Source organism: Pseudomyrmex gracilis, unplaced genomic scaffold, assembly GCF_002006095.1.
Source record: "Pseudomyrmex gracilis isolate BER0280 unplaced genomic scaffold, ASM200609v1 scaffold_410, whole genome shotgun sequence".
Lineage (NCBI taxonomy): Eukaryota > Metazoa > Arthropoda > Insecta > Hymenoptera > Formicidae > Pseudomyrmex > Pseudomyrmex gracilis.
The window spans coordinates 16,345-37,310 of NW_018020994.1; positions in this window are offsets into that span (position 1 = coordinate 16,345).

A 20,966-nucleotide genomic window follows, 5' to 3' on the forward strand; every position below is an offset into this window, starting at 1 on the left:
GTTCTTAGTTCTCCATCTCTCTCGTCTTAGATTTAGTGCCGTTCCCGTTAAATTATCTAAGAAAATCCACGTGAAATTAACTGGAAAAATAAGAATATGTTTCTCGCGCGAAACTTAAATCGCCAAGATGCTACCGCATAGTTTATCTATCGTATCTCGGTAATTAGCTTTTTGTACTTAGTAAAACATTAATCGTAATACATTAAAAACAAAAAAATATTGCATGAAATACACAACGTGTAAACTAACAAAAGAATATTAATTAGTAGATATGTTTAAAAAATAAAAAATTAACAATACCGTTGTGTGTGTGAACGCGTGCGTGCGTGTGATGTTAACTAGAAAAAGTAAATAGATAATTTCAAAAACGCGTGCGTATATATAAATACGGCGTACATTGCTTGCATCTATATTTTCACACGTGCCACGCCAGCTCAATAAACTAATCGCGTTACTCTAGACTGGATCGCTTGCGACTGTCGCTGCGGTGCGTGGCGCGAAACGAGCATTCATTGCAAATGAAGCACGCGCGTTACGGCTCAGCGAGATCACGATGAAACGTCGAAACGCGTTTGTTGCTGTTAGAAGCCACATGACGACCGCAGTGGAGTTGCCTATAATTATTCGCGGGTAATTAGAATATCAATAATGTATTGTTGCGTCGCGAACGCGTGCGATGATGCGTGTTTTGCCATTATTATCGAAGAGATATCAGATTGACAATGAGTAAAATTCGATGATTCGCAATCTACGAGCGAATTATCATCCGTGTCGTCGAGATCGTCAGGGTGCGATATACGCGAACCAATGTCCATTTAATGTCTGACGTTCGCGTAATTAAGGAAATCGGAAATTTCCTAATGATAAATTGCACAATAAAGCGCGCCGCGTTAATGCGCCACGTACATTTCGCAGTTTCTCGGTGAAGTTGGAGATAAATTAGCTCCAACTTCGCGAACCGCCCGCGAACGTGGGCGGAGAATAGCGGACCTTTAGAAACAGCTCAGTAATTTCAGCACGTTTTACGATTGATAAACGTCCCGCAAAATTTCCGCCGGCAATTTCCCGGCTTTGCCATTGTCCCCGACGAAAATAGACGTCAGCCATTGTTCGTGCTGCGGCATCGGCTAATTTTCATCGACTGGGCCTGGCCCAGCTCGGCACGGTCCGGCGACGCTAACGAGCTCACCGCGAAACGCGACCACGTGGGCAAGATCGCATCAAGGTCGACAACGATAGAGAGAGAAAGAGAGAGAGAGAGAGAGAGATAGCCGCAAGGGTGCGGTTTGAAAATCATGGGTGTCATTGTAACCCGTAGTTATACGACGGCCTGTGTAATCGGCGTCCCCGAGAGCGAGGCCAATCAGCCACCATTGATTCGCAGTTGGATTGGTCTCCCGTTCGTGCGGACCTAAGCTCTCCACCCCCGAAACGGTCGGTCAATCTTCGACGGCGCGAAGCCACGTGTTTACCGGTCCCGATCTGGGAAAATATTTTCTCCCTCGTCGGGGGAGGAGACCCTAATCGTGTTCTTCATTCCCCGCTACCCCTCGCGAGAGGGTGATCCCTTTACGAAGCCGCAAAATATAGGGTACCCCTGTGCGATCTAATTAATGGGTCGAATCGCAACTATTGGTTCTGACGCGAGGCGATGATGATTCTTGCAGAAAGAATCGACGCGTGGCGAGTGTGATCCGTGTAGAAAAAGAGAATTCAATAGGATATTTCTACCCTCAATATATGTGGCGAGATATTAGTCTATTCCCTACGTTCAATATTTGCCTTGCTATTTCCGCACGAATAAAATCACTTCTCTTCTTCGCGATAATATCTCTTTTATATTTATACTGACATGATATTTTTCTTGCATCAAGTTATGAAAATTTTGCAAAATTGCTAGAAAATCTAAAACTATTAAATACTTACGTACAAAAAAAAAACCATTTCTCATATGAATGTGCGTGTTAAAGAAAATTTTTTTTGTTTTTTTTTAATAATTAAGTTTTCAGTTTTTTAAAAAAACTAACAATTATAAATTATTTTTAAAATAATGTTAAGAACTTTCGGACGTTACTATACTATATACGTATACTCTTCTTCTTTCCTTCTGAAAATTTAGTTCGACATTTAATAACTATATTTGCAAATTTAATTCTCTCTCTCACTCTCTCTCTCTCTCTCTCGGAAGGAAGGAATCTATCGTGACTCCGCGAACTACCGCGAGGTCAATCACATTTGCCGTTATTAACCTCAGCTCGACCTTCTCGTCGAAGACACTTGGCAAAATCAAGAAAACCCGAAGCTTTTCCCCGGATCGTCGTTATTCAATTAAGGATTCCCGGGCCGTCGACCCCGGTGAAATGCAGTTTTCTCCACTCGCGCCCCTCGAAGCACGACCCTCAATCGACCGGCACTAGCCGTCATAGTGTATTCAATGGCTTTTGCTGGCCCGGCCGAGCCGGAACCGCGACTCGCGGCCGGAGTTCATCGCCAAGCTTTTGATGTCACTCGGATGAGTAGTCCCAATTGTTTCCGATTGTTTTCAATTCTCCCATCGGCATTTCGCGGCTCATGGGGCGGTTAATTGCGCAGTGAATAGATTTGCCAATCAAAGCGAGGATTTATACTTGCGATCCGCTTGCCGATATTTATCTGATCACGATCACATCACCAAACGAATTATTGTTTTGTTATGAAGTATTCTTTAAACACACACATTTTGTAAGCGATACCATACTCTCATGTTATTCGTAAAACGGTAAGATGTCTCTTCGCGTATTTGAATATTTTACTATTTATTTCGAACGAGACTTGACACGTATTTTAAAGAGATATTTTGTTCTGTTAGAAATACAGTGACACTTCTCGCAGAGCGTCGTAACTTTGTTTACACAGAAAAAAGAATTTGCTGGAATAGCAAGAAATTAGTTACTGCATGACAGCAAAAACACTTTGTTAAGCTTATTGAGATTTTTATTGTGGCAACGTAACATTTTGCTGATTGAAGCAAACATTTGGCAGACTCAACTCAAATTTTTCTTGCTGACCGCATATAATGGCAAAAAAACTTTGTTTTTGGCGTACGACAAATTGCAACGACGATTTCGCGCGAACTGCACGTATAAATGCATACCTGCAGTTTAAAAAGATTATCAGCAAGCGTGAGATAAAGACGTCAACACAAAGCTGAAGCGTGCTCGCATCTATTTGCTGTAATACACCGAGAAGGGGCGTGTAACGCAAAACCGTGAAAACTCGTTTCTCGTCGAGTCACACACCGGTCGCGCACCGCACACCGGAAATCTTTCATTGTCGACAATTCAGACAATTCGACGCTAACAGGTCGGATTTGCAGCGAGCGTTATTAATTTGTACCGTCACGTTGACGCCTTGGGAGTTCGACCGGAGTTTTTTTTTTCTTTTTTATCAACGCGCACGCGCGACTCATTTCACACGTAATATGGTCGCGCGTTTATTATTTTAAGAGCAATAAAATCCGATAATCCGCGACGTGAAAATGACTCTAGCAGCGATTTTATGCGCTCATATCGTTTAGTCTGTCAACTTGTCGCGGTAAATGTAGGTACTTTGACGTAATAAAAATATTTTATTTTTCAAAGAATCTTTTAAGCAGATATATCCCCGGTAAAAAATTTTCCATGTATAAATTATATGGACATATTCGGTATATAAATTTGCATAATTAGATATAATAAGTTTAACTTGTGTATAAGTATATATAATATATCAAAACTTTTTTTAAAATATAGTAAAAAAAAATATAGTTTTATATACTTTTTTTGTATCTAACATGATACTAATAGAGTTATTTTGTAATTTGATATGGAATATCTCTGAAGCCATTCTTTTAAAAAAAAGAAATTCTCCGCGTATAAAATTGTATGAACATATTCGGCATATAAATTTGCATAATTAGATATAATTATTTTAATTTGTGTATAAGTATATATGAAAAATTTTTTACCGGGTCATTGAATATCATTTCTCAAGAGTCGTACTTCTTTTTAAAAGGAACGTGTGATCTGCTTAGATATAACTTTATAGTAGAGAGAGAGAGAGAGAGAGAGAGAAAAACTCTTTAAATCTTACGAGCACACTTTTATGAAAATACATGGCTGTTATCGTTAAAAAAATTTCATACGAGCAAGAAAAACTAACAACGTTACCGTACTTTACTGTCCGCATAGCGATGAAAAAACGTACTTATGTAATGTAATTGGTTCCTTCAAACTGTAGGCGATATAGATAATGGTGCGAAAAAAGTTTATGTAACAACGCTGCGGGAGACATTTAATGCCAGCAAAACCATTAATCGCAAAAGTTTTCGTAGAAATCGAGTAATACGCAGTAAAAACCGCACATTTGCGGACCATACAAACGGCCATAAAATCGTCCGGTTTTTCGCTGACAGAATAGACGACGCTGTCTGAAATCTATTTCCGTTTCCATACCGGCGGGACATTGTCCGTGCGCTAACAACGCGTCAAGTGTCTCTGAAGCAAACTGCATCAAGCAACAGCAGCCTCGTCGTTGTCGTCGTCTCCTGAAGCACGAAGTGGCATGCGGAAGTACGTTTTAATGCGAAGGGAAGTGGCGGCCCAGTTTCTGTACATGTAGGCATCTACTACGGTCAGCGACAGCTTGTGACTAGCTTCTCTGTGTATTCGTAGCGAGATGTCAGTTTAAGTACAACAGTTTAAGTGACTTTCCTTCATGCAAATGATAACGTCGGCGATAAATGCAAAGTGTCATCTAAAGTACCGCATTGTTTGAAAGAAATTCACTACGAAATGATCTAACAAGTACCCCACTTTGTAAGTGGTACGAAGAAAACGATTGATGAATATTTTCGAAGAACGACGTGTTGCTGACAAGTTTCGTCCTTCAGAAGAACAAGTATCAAACGCTGGCTTATTATTGCACATAGTTTTGTGCGACAGCTCGCTAAAGTAAACGCTCTCTCGGTGATGTGTTTGATAACGACGTACCGGCTTACACTTCAATCGTCGCAGACGATGGTTAGAATTTACGAGTTGAACTGCTGCCTCACCCGCCTTATTTAACCAAATATAATTCCGTATGTTTATTTTCGAGTTAAAAAAAATATCTCGATGGAAAGAAATGTTCAAGAGTAATGTATAATTTTAGTTGTATTTTAAATAGCTAAATGTTTTGGCGAGATTTGTCGCACAAAAACTACGCGCGACAATGAGCTAGTGTTTGTTCTTCCGAACGATGAAACTTGTCAGCGAGACAATGTGATACTATTATCGTTATCTACGTGTCCTTTAGGGATACTTATTAATCATCCTATTTATTATCATTGCGTAGTAGATCCGTTTAATTACTCATGCAATTACAAGCTCGTAACTCTATATTTTTATGTATCTTCTAATAAGTTAATGACAGAACGCATTATCTCTTGCAAAGGTCAAGTCGTGCACCGCCTACGGATATCTTCTCGCGAAAGGAGATAATCGGCATACTTTCTGGCAGAAATGTCACAGATGTTATCGCGCAGAAATTTCATTGCGACGTAAATCGAATAAAAAAATATTGTGAAATTGGTATAAAACTACATCAGAAGTAATAAATAAACCTTCAGTCAGAAAAAAATGAACAAACTTGAATATATTTCAGGAAGAAAATAAAAATAAAAATTTTTGCGGTTGTAAAAAAATTGCTACTAAAAAGTAGACTATATCTCGCTTCCGTTTCTTATCAGTCTCGACCGTGGCCGTCAAATGGCACTTATCAGGCGACAAATAACGTATCTCTAATCATTTCTACGGAATAACTTTGCGAATTATAACATTTTTTGTGGTACAAACGCGAAGAGAGAAAGAGAGAGAGAGAGAGATGACACACAGAGACAGTTCCATTTTGTTCGTCTCTGCAAAGAAAATGGATCATACTTAAAATTAACACCGTCACTTTAATTGCACTCACCGAGATACGATATGTTCGCATAAAGGTAATAAAGCAGCCAACGGCACCACCGAAACAATCTAACAGCCGAACGTTGAAACAGAACAAGCTCGATCATCATCGCGTTATAAAACCAACGATCGACTTTGGCGACGAGTAATGCGGTCCGCGCATCGACGATCTGCGTACTGAAGTGGCCCACATTTTATAAACGACGACGTATCGCGTACCCACACACTGTATAATATGTGGGGACCGTCTAAGTGAGAAAAGGAGAACGGAAACGAGAGCGAGCGAGAAGGAAAACGTCTCCCCTTCTTTGAGAACGAACGAATGACGCCATTCGTAATTAGGATGAAGATCCGGATGCTGGATCTCCCATGCCCTTGGCGTCTCACCAACAAATCTGTACAAAAGAGACGTATACACGATACGATAACGCCGAATAGAAATCAATTTTTTTTTTTTTTTTTTACAAGATCATATCGCAAAAATGATGATTATGTTATCGTCACGTTAATTTGTTATCTACATGTCGAGTTTTTGTCTTATTTTTTTTCGACCTAGTTTACTAATTGTATGTGTCACTCAGATAAATCTCTCGACATCGTGTTATTTCCATCTCCTCGTTCGATTGCCTCAAGTAGCGGTGCGAAAAAGGACTCTCATTGGACTCCGATAACAACAAATGCAAAATTATTCATAAGGAAGATTGCGCGCGTAATGAACCCCGGCGCAACTAGTCCGCGATTCAATCTGAAATGGTAATGGTAGAAGTAATTAACGCCTCGTCGTGCTACACGAGGTCCGGACAAAGATGGCGGATTCGCGCAATTATTAAATTCACCCCGTAGCGCATCTCGCGCGGACATTCATTGTACACTGTTGACGAAGCGGGAAAGTTAGTTTACTGGCAATGAGCACCTGCACAAAAGAGAGAGAGAGAGAGAGAGAGAGAGAGAGAGAGAGGAAAGAGTCATCTTTTCACCTGATATATAATATTTCGCACAAGAGAGGCATTATGTTCATTGCTTTCTGTTATGTGTCAGTTAACGCGTCATCACGCCGCTAAATTGCGTTTACTATCAAATCCCCGTTATCATCTCGCAAACCTCTCAGTCAAAAATCTCTTATGTGATGTGAAACGACAGAATATTAAATAAACATAATAATGTAAACAAACAGAAAATACGAGAAAATATCTATTCTTCATAAAAGGAGCGTTGTATCTCTTCCTTTCGAAGAATGTTTTTAGATGCGGCAGAAAATCAATAGAAATCTACGTGGGAATCTCGAAAAGATAAAGATTTGGTCGAAGCTTTTGTTGTGGTAAAATCTTCGATCGGATATCTATATGAAGAGATAAGGTGGTGGCCGCACACAGATCTCGCTACAATACGACGCATATAAACAGAATACGAGCGGATGTGCGAGCTTGAGAATATATACGAAGCGCAGAAGGACTCAGCGGGGGTGTAACGGCACCCCGTTGTAAGCTTACAATTGTCTCGCTCACCATTTCTGTTGCCGGACACGGAACTTTATACGAGACATTATCGCCCCGACACCGTCGTTCTCATAAAAGGATTCCTGGAATCAGAGAGAATTCCAACAGCAACCGAGAGACACTCGAAAATTCCGACGTATCTTCGCGAACGTGATACGTTCCGCGAAAGTAGAAACTTGCTTTGCCCGTTTTTTAGTTCTCTCTTATTGCATTCAGAAATATGTATGACAATCACGCAACATCATCCGCTTCCTCGTTTTTTTAAAAGTGGGTTGCAATATTTTTTTTTGGGAACACCGATGTCATGACGAGGGTCAATAAATTCGACGGGGGACAATTATTTTGCGATGGAAGTCATCCCCAATATTTAGATGCAGTATAAAATTGTTGCTTTTTGAATAATAATTATGCAACGGTTTTGCTTCGCCGCTTTTCACCGTTGCTTTTTGAATAAAACTGTGTGCGACACAGCTAAAAACAACATATAAATTTATTCCAACAATTTGAAAACTTATAACATCAGTTTGTTAATATTCAATAGCCTTTAAAAGAGATATGTTTTAATTAAAAACTTGATGAAGCATTGAATAATTATGAAGAGCTACAAGTTGAATAGATATGACAAAAATAAGATTTACGGTTGGAAGTCAATATTTCGAAATGTATGGCGAGAGATGTGAAAAAGAAAAATATTCGCGGTGTGGAGAGCCAACACCTCGCTGGTGAAATATGGAAAACGAAATATTGACAGCTTACTCTTGACCTATATCCGATATAAAGAGCGGGGTGCGCCCGTGAAGTGCTGAACGAAATGCACGTGCTCGTAATAAATGAAAAGGGTGGTTTACACACGCACACGAGAGAAGTGTTACCGTGTACACATATACAAACACTGTAGCAATAATCAAGCATCAGCGCGCATACACAAATATCAATTAAAAAAAAATTAGTTACTTAAAATATTACGTTATTATTTTATTGCAATTAAAAATTATTTAAAAATATAATAATAATAAATTTAATAAGTGACACCTGTGACATTTCCGTGTTTGATTTTTCAAACTGAACTGATTGAACATTTCGACTTGAATAAGTCACATTTGTAAAACAATATTGAAACGACACCGACATTATCAGTAAGTTTAACGCGCCGATTCCCTTAAATGCGCACGTTCAAGTTGCACATTCCAGATATGTTAAATGTATCTTGGGAAGCGTCGCACGCTTGAGTTCGCGTCGATTCTACGAAATCGACCCCGTTCTCAACGGAAATTTCGCATCTTATGTGGCCGTTGCGTCACCGTCCTAGATACCGAGACCGATCGGCGCGTGTTTCCGGTCCTGACATATAAATCTCGCGGCGGTACTTATACTTGGCATGCGCTGCAAACGACACCGAAATCATTCCTACCTGATCACGATTCCATGAATCCGCGAACTCCCTTGGCGCGGAGGCAATTCCGGCTGCACTTGGCGTATGCACGGACGGAAGCGGCGAAGTTCACCGTTGCATAATGACGGGCGATGATTCACGAGCGCATCGCACGCCGACCCGAGTACCGGATGGCTCCTCTCCCTTCCCTACGACGCAGAGTAACTAATTCATGGGGTCGCCGGTACCTGCAAGATAATGAAAATTATGTTAGCGTTAATGGTTGACGTTACGGAAATGCGGCACACACAATTACGAAAGATATCTCATGGGGATGGTTGTCTAAGGGAATATAATACAATAGAAATTTATATATTATTATTTGCACATCTCCGTTTTTCAAAAATATTAACCGCGGAAAATACAAACAGCGTAAACACAGAGAAATTTGGAAAATTATTTGTTATTTTATGATTAAAATAAAATAACAACGCGATGTTATATAAAAAAATGTTTATTCAAGTGTGTCAAAATATACGTGTTTCCTCCAATTTACAAGTATTCTTGTCATCGCGTGTTTTTCGTTTGCTGGACACGTGCACAGCTTTCGCAAAAAGAACGGAAAAAAAAAAAAAAAAAAAACAGAACGATTCTTGAATCGGTTACGTCCCAATTTCACAGTACCATCGCTTTGCTTCCACGTCACGTTTTGCCCGAAAGTGCAAAAAAATGCAGGTCGAGAGGATGGGAAAAAAATATGGAAAACAAAACGCGAAAACTAATAACTCAAATGGATGGAACTGTGTGTGTGTGTGTGTGTGTGTTTTTTTTTTTAATAGAAAATAGAATTATGCGGAAAATTCTGCGAACATTACTTTGTCCAAAAATCAAAGATAAGCTCCGATAATCACATTATCGCTGGACGCATTTCAGCTTTTACGGCAGCGAAGCAACAAAAAAAAAAAAAATCGCGAGTCTCCGAATGATAAACGATGGGACAGCAATGATACATCATTCGTCGAAACGATGAAAGAGGGTTTTAGTACGGCTCGTATTTTCCGTGTCGTCGCGGAGACTCCATTAGCAACAACGTCGTTATTCGATCATGTGCACGCCGGCCACAACTTTCGCAACAAAACGAAACCGGCAACAACATCCTCCCGTCGACGGAAACGATGTTAAAGATGGGGAGAGAAAGGAACTTCCCTTCCTCGCGCTCGCTGGTATATAAGACTTTGTCTTACGGGATATAATATCTCGCCGCGACGTGCCTTCCAGTTGAAGAAACGGCGAAGAGAAATAATTCAAAAGTTTTCTCGCGAAACAGCTTGCGCGTCTTTCTCTCTTCTTTGCCACCTTCCTTTCCTCCTCCCCTCTTCCCCCCTCCCCCGTTCGCTCATGCTCGCGAAAATCTACAGAACTCGTGACTGCGCTTCGCCAAACCGTATGCAACATATTATGTGTATTGTAAATATATATATATATATATATACCAACATGATTTTCCGAGCTATCTTATTTTGAATTTTTTTGTATCGTTTTTTGTACGAAAAGTTAGGTGCGTATCATAGTTTTCGCGCAAAACACTAATACACCAATACATCTCCGTATTAATTACCGATTGTTTTCTTTACGCATAGCAAATAATCAAACCACGTAATTAATTATTGCAAACAAACAGAAATTAGATAAATAAATGAATGAGAGAAACCTCAACACAAGAGTTCACTGTTGATTGTGTTTCCTAAATGTTTATTGAATGTTTTATTATTACGAACAAATTGTGCAAACGATATTTTCGATTGAGAGATCTTTATCAATACTTGTTGAATTATGATGTTAAACAAAAACGATGTACAGATTTTAAAAACAAAACCAAAGTCTAGGTTGGTACATTAACTATCAAGCATGTTGTTAAATCAAATTTTAAAGAAACCAAATTGTAAAGATAATTAACGACAACACATAAATTTAAATTAAACATTGTCACAATTGAAACCCAAAGAGAAAGTAAATAAATGTAATTAGAAAAATTTAATTGTTGAGAACACACAAGCGCGGAAGCAATTTGTGCGTTGTAACGCACGTAAATCGTGTTCTAAACATGTTCGAATCGAACGCACTTTCGATCGATCGTCGTTGTTTTATTATGTGCGTCGTTTGCAAGTTTTATCATCATCGTTGCTACTTACTGGAGTCGAATCTATTTCGGTTTATATTACATTTTGCTATTATACTTTCGTGCGGAGGATGCACCTATATCCCCGGACAATAAACGACGCTCTCTTTCTCTCCGGTAAAACCGCGAGGTCGATGCACCATTAATTTCCCCCCGTTCATCTCCGTGCATCTCTCCTTTTCTAGTCCGGAGGATCCGCCGCTCCTTGACCCTAGTTTGCATCACGTGCCATGGCAAGTGGGATCAGGTACCATTTATCCACTCTGACCGGTTGCGATGCCGTAATTCAAGCCGCATCGAGGGCGAGCATTGTTAGCGGAGGAAGATATCAGTGTCGGTCTTTTAAAGAAAGACAACGACAAAACGGCGCAGAAAGTCGGAATGAAGGTTACGGCGATGAAAAATTATTTTCATCCATCGCTCGTTGAAACAAAAAAAAAAAAAAAAGTTTTCCTGCCGTGCAGAGGAGAATAAGATAAGTTGGCGAATTTGAATAATCGTGCTTAATAGCACTAAATAACTTTTCTGAGATAAAGACATATAAAACTAATAAACTAAATATTATTTTCTTAAAGCTCTAAAGAATGTGACTATTATACAATGTATATACGATATTACATAATATTGCGTATGTTTTGTGTAGTTTTTAATAATTTATTTTTAATCTTTCTTTCGTGCCAATTTTTTCTTAACTTTAATGCGAATACCAGAAGAAGCCCGTTCATCAAGACTTTTCTTGTCCTTGATTGACTGTTGCTCAGGTCTCGGTTGTACAGATACAAATTTTTGCGCAGATCCCGATTGTTCATAACGATCTTTGCACAGATCTCGCATCTGATTACACATTACACGGAACATTATTGCACATATACCATGTTAGATGACTTTATTACACAGAAGCATCTGAACAAATGAAATCTTGATAATCGGAGCTCTGCCGCGAACACCAAGTCGAATTGTCGATCTGATCGCTATGATATAATAGAACGAATTCAGAAAAGAAAAGTGATTGTAACAATATATATAGAAACTTGCACGAGAATTTATAGTTTGTGTAATCTACCAGATAAAACTATTCTATTTCTGTACTACTTAATTGTGAATAATTTATACCTTTTTATTTCACACTCTCTGCGCATTAACAGATCACATTAATCGCACACAGTTATTCTGAGCGCGGTAATTCGACGTAAAAGTGATGATAGAAAAATAGCGCGTTGAATCGCGTGGTGAGGGACATGTCCATGAAGATCGAAACAGATTAAATTTATTTGATACTGCCAATCGCGAACTCTCGTTACCGTAACTTTATACCCGGCTAATTGGAGTTTGGCTATAGTCGTGAGCGCAAATTTAACCAGCGCATTTAACTAACGTATGATTGTTTGATTCAATTAATTTATCGTATTTTTGGAAAGTTATAGAGCAGCTACTTTTTAATCGATTCGATTAGAGAGCGCTATTGATAACGCTGTCGTTTTTCAAGTCATCGGCGAGTTATCAATTTAATTGCGATGATTGTTCAATTGTATCGCGCAGGTGTCCAGTGCCGTCTATACATTTCATAATATTTTCGCGACAGAACGTTTACATATATTCCTATCTGTCGTAATTTTCTATAAATTTAGCTATTCTAACTTTCTCGAAGGATTGCTCGAGATGACCTCTTTTGTTCCCATCTCTTGGCATTCCCTTTTGGAACCGTGCGCAATGGGACGCGTCTCCAGGTACCGTTCATTTGTCCGCAATATTTGCAGCGTCATAATTCAAATTACAACAGGATTATCTTTATCAGAAAAAACGCGATGTGCATAGCTCTCCCTGATAAAAGTGAGAAAAAAAAGTTACAGCAATATTGAAATTTAAAAAAATCTCTCATTACATTTTTTATGCAGAAAGATATATCGTTTCATCTGAAAAAAATTGCTTTTATATTCGTAGTTTTATTTTCTGAACGTTTTATTTTTCTTTAATCGATGCAATCTAGCATTGTCGTGATGCACATTGATGTAACCGTGAGAGATCTGTCTTTTAATAAAATTGTCGTAACGTATATCCGTTTATTAAAGCCAGTTTCTCTATCGGCGATAGAAGTGTCCAGGACTTATAAAAGCTTCGACCCAGTCCTAATGACACTGCGAACATTGTCAGTGGCGAATAATGTCAGTGACAGTGAGATTAGGGTACTTAGTTGCCAGTGGTGTATCAAAAGGGGGCGGCTATTCTGTAGCTCGGTGACACGTATTGTCCGTAAACGTGCCTTTTGTCATCCAATTGGACCCGGTATGTACCATCTGCGCCGCACGAAGACTACCCGCGACAATTCGGTGGCGTCTTAACCTCACGGTGGTCAGACTTGTGCCAAAATATTATGAAGATACCGCAACGTAGAAAAAAAAGAGACAATAATATTTTCTCTCCGATATGATATGTTTATCATATAATAAGAGAAATGCACGTTCAAAAGAAAAAAATATGTTTAATAAATCGCAAAACTATCGAAATTAAAATAGTATTTTTCAAAAAGTAGTTAGTTGAGTGTTATTTTTAAGTTTTAATTTTTTTAAATTATTATAAGTTTGTTATAATTTTTGGTTTAACAAAATGTACAATTGAAGTGTATATGTTGCCGTGTATATGTTTTTTTACAATTTATTTCCTTACTTCGATTTAACAACATGCTTGACATTTGTAATAATAATCTTGATTTCGAGATTTTGTTTTGAAATCTATACATCACGTTTAAGTTTGACATCGTAATTTAAAGACCGCATCCCCCGATTGAAACGTTTGTACAATCCGTTTCATAACAATAAAAAATTATAAAATCACACAACCTTGTTTGAATTTCTATTGCAACAAACAAAATAAAAATAGTTCAAACGTTATAAAAAGGAGCTTTTTGATTTATTCCTTTTTTTAGATGCACCCTGACATATATGTGCGCACGCATCAATACATTTTCCAAGAAAACCGTGAAAGACAGCATCCTTGATACTTATCGTCATGATCGCGCGCGTCATATAATTATATCATTAAATATTAAAAGAGAGTCCGATAATGTGAGATATTTAATTACGTAGTAGAGAACAAATATTATAGAAAAGTTCTCACGTGTACCAGTCGCAAGGTTAATCGATATTAGATATTCTTAGAACGAAGAGAGCGTCGTATCTGAGGTCGCGCGGGGGGACGCGCTGCTCGTCGTGTGTGCGACAGTAAAATTTTATCTTCTACCTTGCGAATGCACACGCTTCTGTAATCAACGTAATAATAATGGCCTTGCTGTACGTAGCGTTGTTCGACACCTCAATACAAATATTCTCAAAAATAAAAAAAAAAAACCAATTATTTTTTTATATGAAATATGAAATAAGGTCATAAGAGCCGTTTGCAGGATGTTTTGCATATAGTATATATATATATATATATATATATATATATATGATTGACATTTTTTGCATGATTTAAATATTTATTTCAATTTTTTTATTTGGCGCTGGCTTCGCAAATTATTCACCTCGTTTCTCGTTATCTTTTTACGATTTCCGATAAAATCTTCTTGCTTTTCGATCACACGCCGCGGATTAAGTCGAACTAAATTTCACTCCCTCGCGAGATGTTTCATCGTCCGTATAAATCAATTAAAAGAGAGAAAAAAGTGCGAGAAAAGTGAAGTAGCTAAAATCTAGATATAAAAGTAACATCTTTAATCTTAAGGTTTTTTGGTAAATTAATAAGAAAAAATTAATTAATAAAAAATAAGTAAATTAATAAGAAAAAAAGTTGATGGAGAATAAGGATACGATTTACTGCTTGTTCTCGATAATAAAATTAGCTGTCTAACCGGTCTTCGAGTGCTTCGTTATCGCGAACTTGCTGCTTTCATTTCTTTTCGCGTGACGTTTATAGCTGACACTCACGTAAACGCGAGTTTTTTTTTTTTTCGAAGTGTAATGCAATTTTTTTTATCGCGCGTAATCGCGTCTCAAGCGTTCCAACGAATGCATTTATTTTGTAGCATAACGAAATTTTCGAACGGAATGAAAACACACAAATGTCAAGTGTGTATTTGAGGACACAGAAAAAGTTTTGTTATTAATGTGATATTAATATAATATATTTATGTGTGCAATATATAGATGTGTCAAAAGAAAGCGGGAAATTAATATTTAAGATAAAATCAGAGACACCGTTTGTCGCCGTTGTACAATTAGAAGCATAAAATTATTAATTGCTCGTGACGTTGACTAATTCGCCGTCGTCTAATAAAATAAGAAAGTGATCACCAAGTCAAGATAAAAATACAATAAATTGTAAGTTTTGAACGTACGGATAATATTAGACCCCCGCACGCGTGCGCAAGAGGAGAGCTTTAACTTTCTCTCGAAAGCTTGTATCAACTTCGCGTAATGCACGGTTGATCGTAAAGAAATAGGATGAAAAAAAACTGCAGCAGATACAATGGAGAAAGAATCAGAGGCTTAAAATTATTATCAGCGCGAGTTTTATTCGACGCGACAAAAGTCGAGTGTGAAACAATTAGCATAATTCATCCAAAGAGAGCAATAAAAAGCCTATCCGACAATTCTATCAGAGAGAATCATAAAATAGATAGCTGTAAATAGACAATTGTAATTCCGAAGCGTCAAATGTTTTTTTTTTTTTACAAAGAGTACGACCATGCATAAAAAAAACTCCGGGAATTTATCGAGAAAAAAATGAAGAAACTAAAACGTCACATATTGGAAATTAAATGTGTATAAAGTTTCATCTTGTATTGTCTCGAGGTTTTCATTATCCTCCGTGCTTGATGTTTATTCAAGTTTTTTTTAACGCGCGCAGCCCACCCTGAATAAGCGGATGTGCTGACGCGGTTTCACGATGTATTGACAAAGATGCAAACTGACAGATACGGACGTTTGCAACAACATTTCCTCTTATGTCACGCGTAAGGGTGAAATGTATGGCATCCTCCTCGCGGTGCAGAGGGCGTGTATACGTGTTTTCAGTACAACACCGCGCAAAGTACTACTTTGGAGAGAGCCTGTACTGTGCACACACATTTCTGTTTACTCGTCTAACGGAGTTACGTAGACGACCCGATGCTGGGGCGGAAAAAGGAAATGACGTCGCCGCGCAAACTGCAACAACTAAAGCACGTCGTTTCAACTACCGCAATATTGCATTACAACAAACCACTGTCTAGCTAGAATTTATTGCCAATATGCTTTGTTACAGAAAGACAGCGCATCGTCGGCACAATTACGAAATTTTAACTTTTGAAACGTATCCTCACGCAAATGGCTAATGATATTATTTATATTAATCATAATTTTGTTAATGAAATATGTTGACGTGAAATTTAATACTGCAATTTCCGACTCAATATGGCACATTTATTCATAATAATATTACGCACTAATAGTGTGTACTGTTTTAAATTATTTTCATAACTTATTGATAGATTATATTTTAAACTTTAAAGTTCTTATGTAATATAAATTTTATCTATATTAATAAACAAAAATGTATACATATAATATATACAGAAAATTTTTAATGGAAATTTTTATTAACGTAAATTTTGATTTATCTCGTTTATATATATTTTTTCTCTTTTCTGCTTCCCGTTTACGGATGAAATCGTCATGAAATTACTCGAAATATCTCCTATTGGATTGTAATGTGAAGGATTGAGAGAAATATCCGATCTGAAAGATTGCTCGGAAAGAAAAATATCCTTACCTGTCACGCACCGTTTTCGAGAGTTTTCCGTTTATTGGAAAACTTCACATTCGCGCGACGGTAATCCATCTAACTACGCGATTTATCCGCATATAACAGATCTATAAATTTAACTATTCTATTCCCATTACGTATACCATATGTTACGGAAATACAGTATCGATTCGATGCAAAACGTCTCACCGCGCGATGTTTCATTCTCCTTTATTTTCTCAAGAAACCTGCAATTGTATCGTCCAGTTTTCTTAACAATTTCCTAACAATTAATCTCGTTTCGTAGCAAATTGTCAAATCAACCATCAATTGCATATCTATTGATACGAGGCAAAATTAAATCGCCTTATTCTATTTGTCAAAGTTTATATGAATAAAACAAATACGTAAATAGCTATAAATTGACAAATAGAAATATTTGCATCTAAATTGCAATAACGCATACCGAAATCGTGTTACTGTATCTGATAAAATTTATGCATACATTATCTTCCTATTTCTCTGTAGATTCTACGTTAAGTAACGTGATCAAATTTTCTAAATAGTAAAGAGAATAAAAAAAAAAAAAAAAAAAAAAATGACTCACTTGTGACATCGGGTGGTCCAAGGTGTCGAAGCCATTCACTTGTCGCGACGCGGTGCGCAATCATGGAGCACCTTTACGGTGGTGGTCGCGCGCAGTCGGCGGTGATAATACGGAGACCACTCGCGCACCTGTCTGAAGTCCGCGCCGATATATATTTCGTTCTTTTCGTCGGCACGTGCCGAAGACGGAGACGGGACCGCGTTAGTCACTGTGTCGTACCACTTTGCGAGTCGCGCTCTCACCTCTACGAATGTGACTTCCCCTTATCGTTGCCTGCCGGCACACAAGAGCGCTCATTCGCGATGACCGGCGACACCCGCGGCGCGAATCCCCCGGCAGTTCAAAGTGCCGTAAAAGCGCCACGACATGTTCGCGCAAGTGAAAATAAGCGAAAGAGAAAAAGATAGATGTAAGAAGAGAGAAAGAGACAGATAGAGAGAAAGAGGAGAATTAGGTGGCGGTGCGTGGGCGATGATAGACGATTTAAAAACACGACGTTCTCCCGACAACGACGGCTCGAAGTCGTCACGACGACTGGCATAACCGACGGCAGAGAGCGACACGACAGCCCCCGGCGACTGGGTTTCCGACGCATGCGTCCTCGCAACCCCGTGCCCAACCCTGTTTTTCCCAGAGACGACTACCCTCTTGTACACGGCTCTCTATCTTTTCCCTCCATTTCTCTTGTTAAACTGGGTTTATACACCGGACGAACGAACAATAAGCGAGAACGCGGAATTGACCAGTTGCACCGATCGATTTCTCCAATCGATCAGCGCAACTGGTTAATTCTACGTTCTTCGTTCGTTCAAAGTACCGACCTTTCTGACTGTCGTCGAAACGGTCTTGTGTTTTTTCGACGTTCTCGGTTTTACACGCGTTTCCAATGGTGACAACGCGATTCTACACAGTGCGCGCCGATATTGAGGCAGTGTATTAGTCTAGGCGACCCGTTTGCCTAAAGACCTGCCCGCAACTGTAAGAACCACACCGTTTCTACGTGTGTCGAGAGTCGCGCTAAGAGAGCTTGTATTTAGCTTAGTGTCAGTCTCAGAGGTTTTTCTTTTTCTGGACAAATTCATCACAAAAATACACTGTAATACGTCGCACACGTGATTATCTCGCTCTTGTTTTAATTATCGACGGAGATTTTTTTACAGATTTTTAAGAATCTCCCGAAACTTAAATCTCTCTCGTAAACTGCATGTGCGCAACACGCGTCAAAGATAAATGAGATTATGCAAAAACTCTTTTTACGTTAAATATATATATATATATATTTAATCTGGTTACAAAGTTTATAATTATATGCAAAAACACAAAGAAAAAGATTCGCTTGATCGTTATTAATGTTGACCACAAAATTTGCGCGGCAAACAACTTTTGCCTCAAATTTGAGGAACATCAATCAACCGCACGGAAGTCAGATGAAGATCTGATTTAAATGTATGCGCGAACAATGCAACTATATGATCACGAAAATTCGATTCCCATTGGCCGTAAATCGAAAGATTGCGCGTTCTCGAAATATTCAACTTCCATTAACCACGCGGTGTAATTTGCGCCTCAACAAGCGTGTGCAAATTGGCTGCGGAGCGCCGGAGCAGCGCAGCGGTGTAAATCGTCAACAATCGGCAAACGCTTCGCGCTTGAAATTGTGAAATGTAAAGATAAAGGATATATGTATCAGTCCGATTTGTATCGACAAACTCGATTTGCGCGACCTAGATTATATACGGAATAGCTTATTTGAAATACGAAATAGAGAGATTGCTATAAAAGCCACTCTTGACGACTTCCGAATTTTTTTTTCACAATATCTGTCAAATTGTCAAAATATCTCGCGCGATATTTAATCTGTTAAAAGACAAGAGTGTGTAAAAAGTTATAATTCTCTCTCTTCTTTTTTTTTCTTCTTATCCATCTCGTGTTCGAACTTTTTTTTCCTCGGTATTATATTGTTGCTACGCTGATAAAAAAAAAAAAAAAAAACAAAGTAAAGCACAGGTAATAATAAAATTATTATCTGTAAAGCAGCATACATGCGACAGCCGCCTCTCCATTTTCGGACGGAATGTTAGTCGAAGATTTACGACGTGGCGTAACGAAAGAAGATACGAAAGAATCGGTTTATGCCGAGGTAACAGGGCTGCATCAATCAAAAGGATTTTATATTTTTTAAGCTCAAAGCAGGAATGATTGCCGCGCGCGCGTTTGATGTTGTAAAGCACGGTGCGTTGGCTGCTTCAAAGCTTTATGAGCCCAGAGATTAAAGCGTGTAATGCGATCGTGGCTTACTCGATATCGGACACGATCCTTAGATGCATTAATTATTTTCTCCTTTCATTAATTACATAGCTTGTGCGCGAGACAATCTACTTTTATGCGCTTTGACTATTATCTGTCGGAATTATGTAACTTATTTTTATATAAAAGAAAAAATCTTAAAATATTAATAAATATTTAATACATTTGATTGTTTTCTCTCCTCGGTGATAAATTTTCTTAATTTATAAACACCAGCTATGTTATATATACTTTATACTGTCTGACTTTATATTCGCATAAAAGGTACGGCAAAATATACTCGGTTTCTCTTTAATAAAACGCATAATCGTTTCATTTCTCGCAATGGTCAGAACCGAGTTTTTGCAATTTATACAGCACGAGAAAAATGAAAAAGTACGTAATATGGTAGGAAAAGGGAATGCAAAATTAGACGTGCCGCAGTTCCATCTTACGTATGAATAGGTAGGTACACGTTCAGCTGCACTCGATACCGCGCACCGTCATTATACCGCAGAACGATATGCAAACAGAATATATTATTTCTGGTGTCCTCTGTGTGAACCACTTCTTCAAAAAGAAAAAAAAACAAAAGAACGAGTTTACTTTAGCTACTAATTCTGTTATAGTTGTTTTTATCCAAAAAATTATTCTATTTTGCTTATACGTGAAGCAATTGATTTGAAGAATCCGCATAAATAGTGACAGTAGTATCGCATTGTTGTTGTCGTCAAGTTTTTTTTTTTTCATTTTTTAACTGAACAAACATCAACGCTGGCTCATGTAATGTTTGTGTGTGTGATAACTCGCCAATTATAAATCATTTATGACATCAATGACTTCATAGTTGCTCGACAATTTCTTTGTATCCTATTTCTGAACCTTTTGCAGATTTGAAAATAAATGGAAATCTCACGGAAACCATATTTGACGAATAAGGCGGATGTGAGGCAGCAATTCGATGAAACTCGATTTATAAATTTTGCACATTGCGACGATTGAAGGCGAATTGATGCATTGTTAAAAATCGCTGATAGCGTGCTCCCCAAACACAGCCTCATATGTTGCAATGATTTAATTATTAAAGATGCGCAACAATAAAATATATTTTGCACGCACATATCGCTTGTTGTTTGCTCGTCGTTTGAAGCATCTTTGGGAAATGAAATTCGAAATGTCAGAATTTTGCCGTGTAAACAGTTACAGCAGTGAAATTATTGGTAGAAATGAATATATACATTATTGGCAATAACCGGCTCCCAAAATCCTCCTTTTTTCCAAATGAAATCTAATAAAAAATAAATATGAACGTACGAAAAAGTTCGATGTCAAAACAGCATGAGTG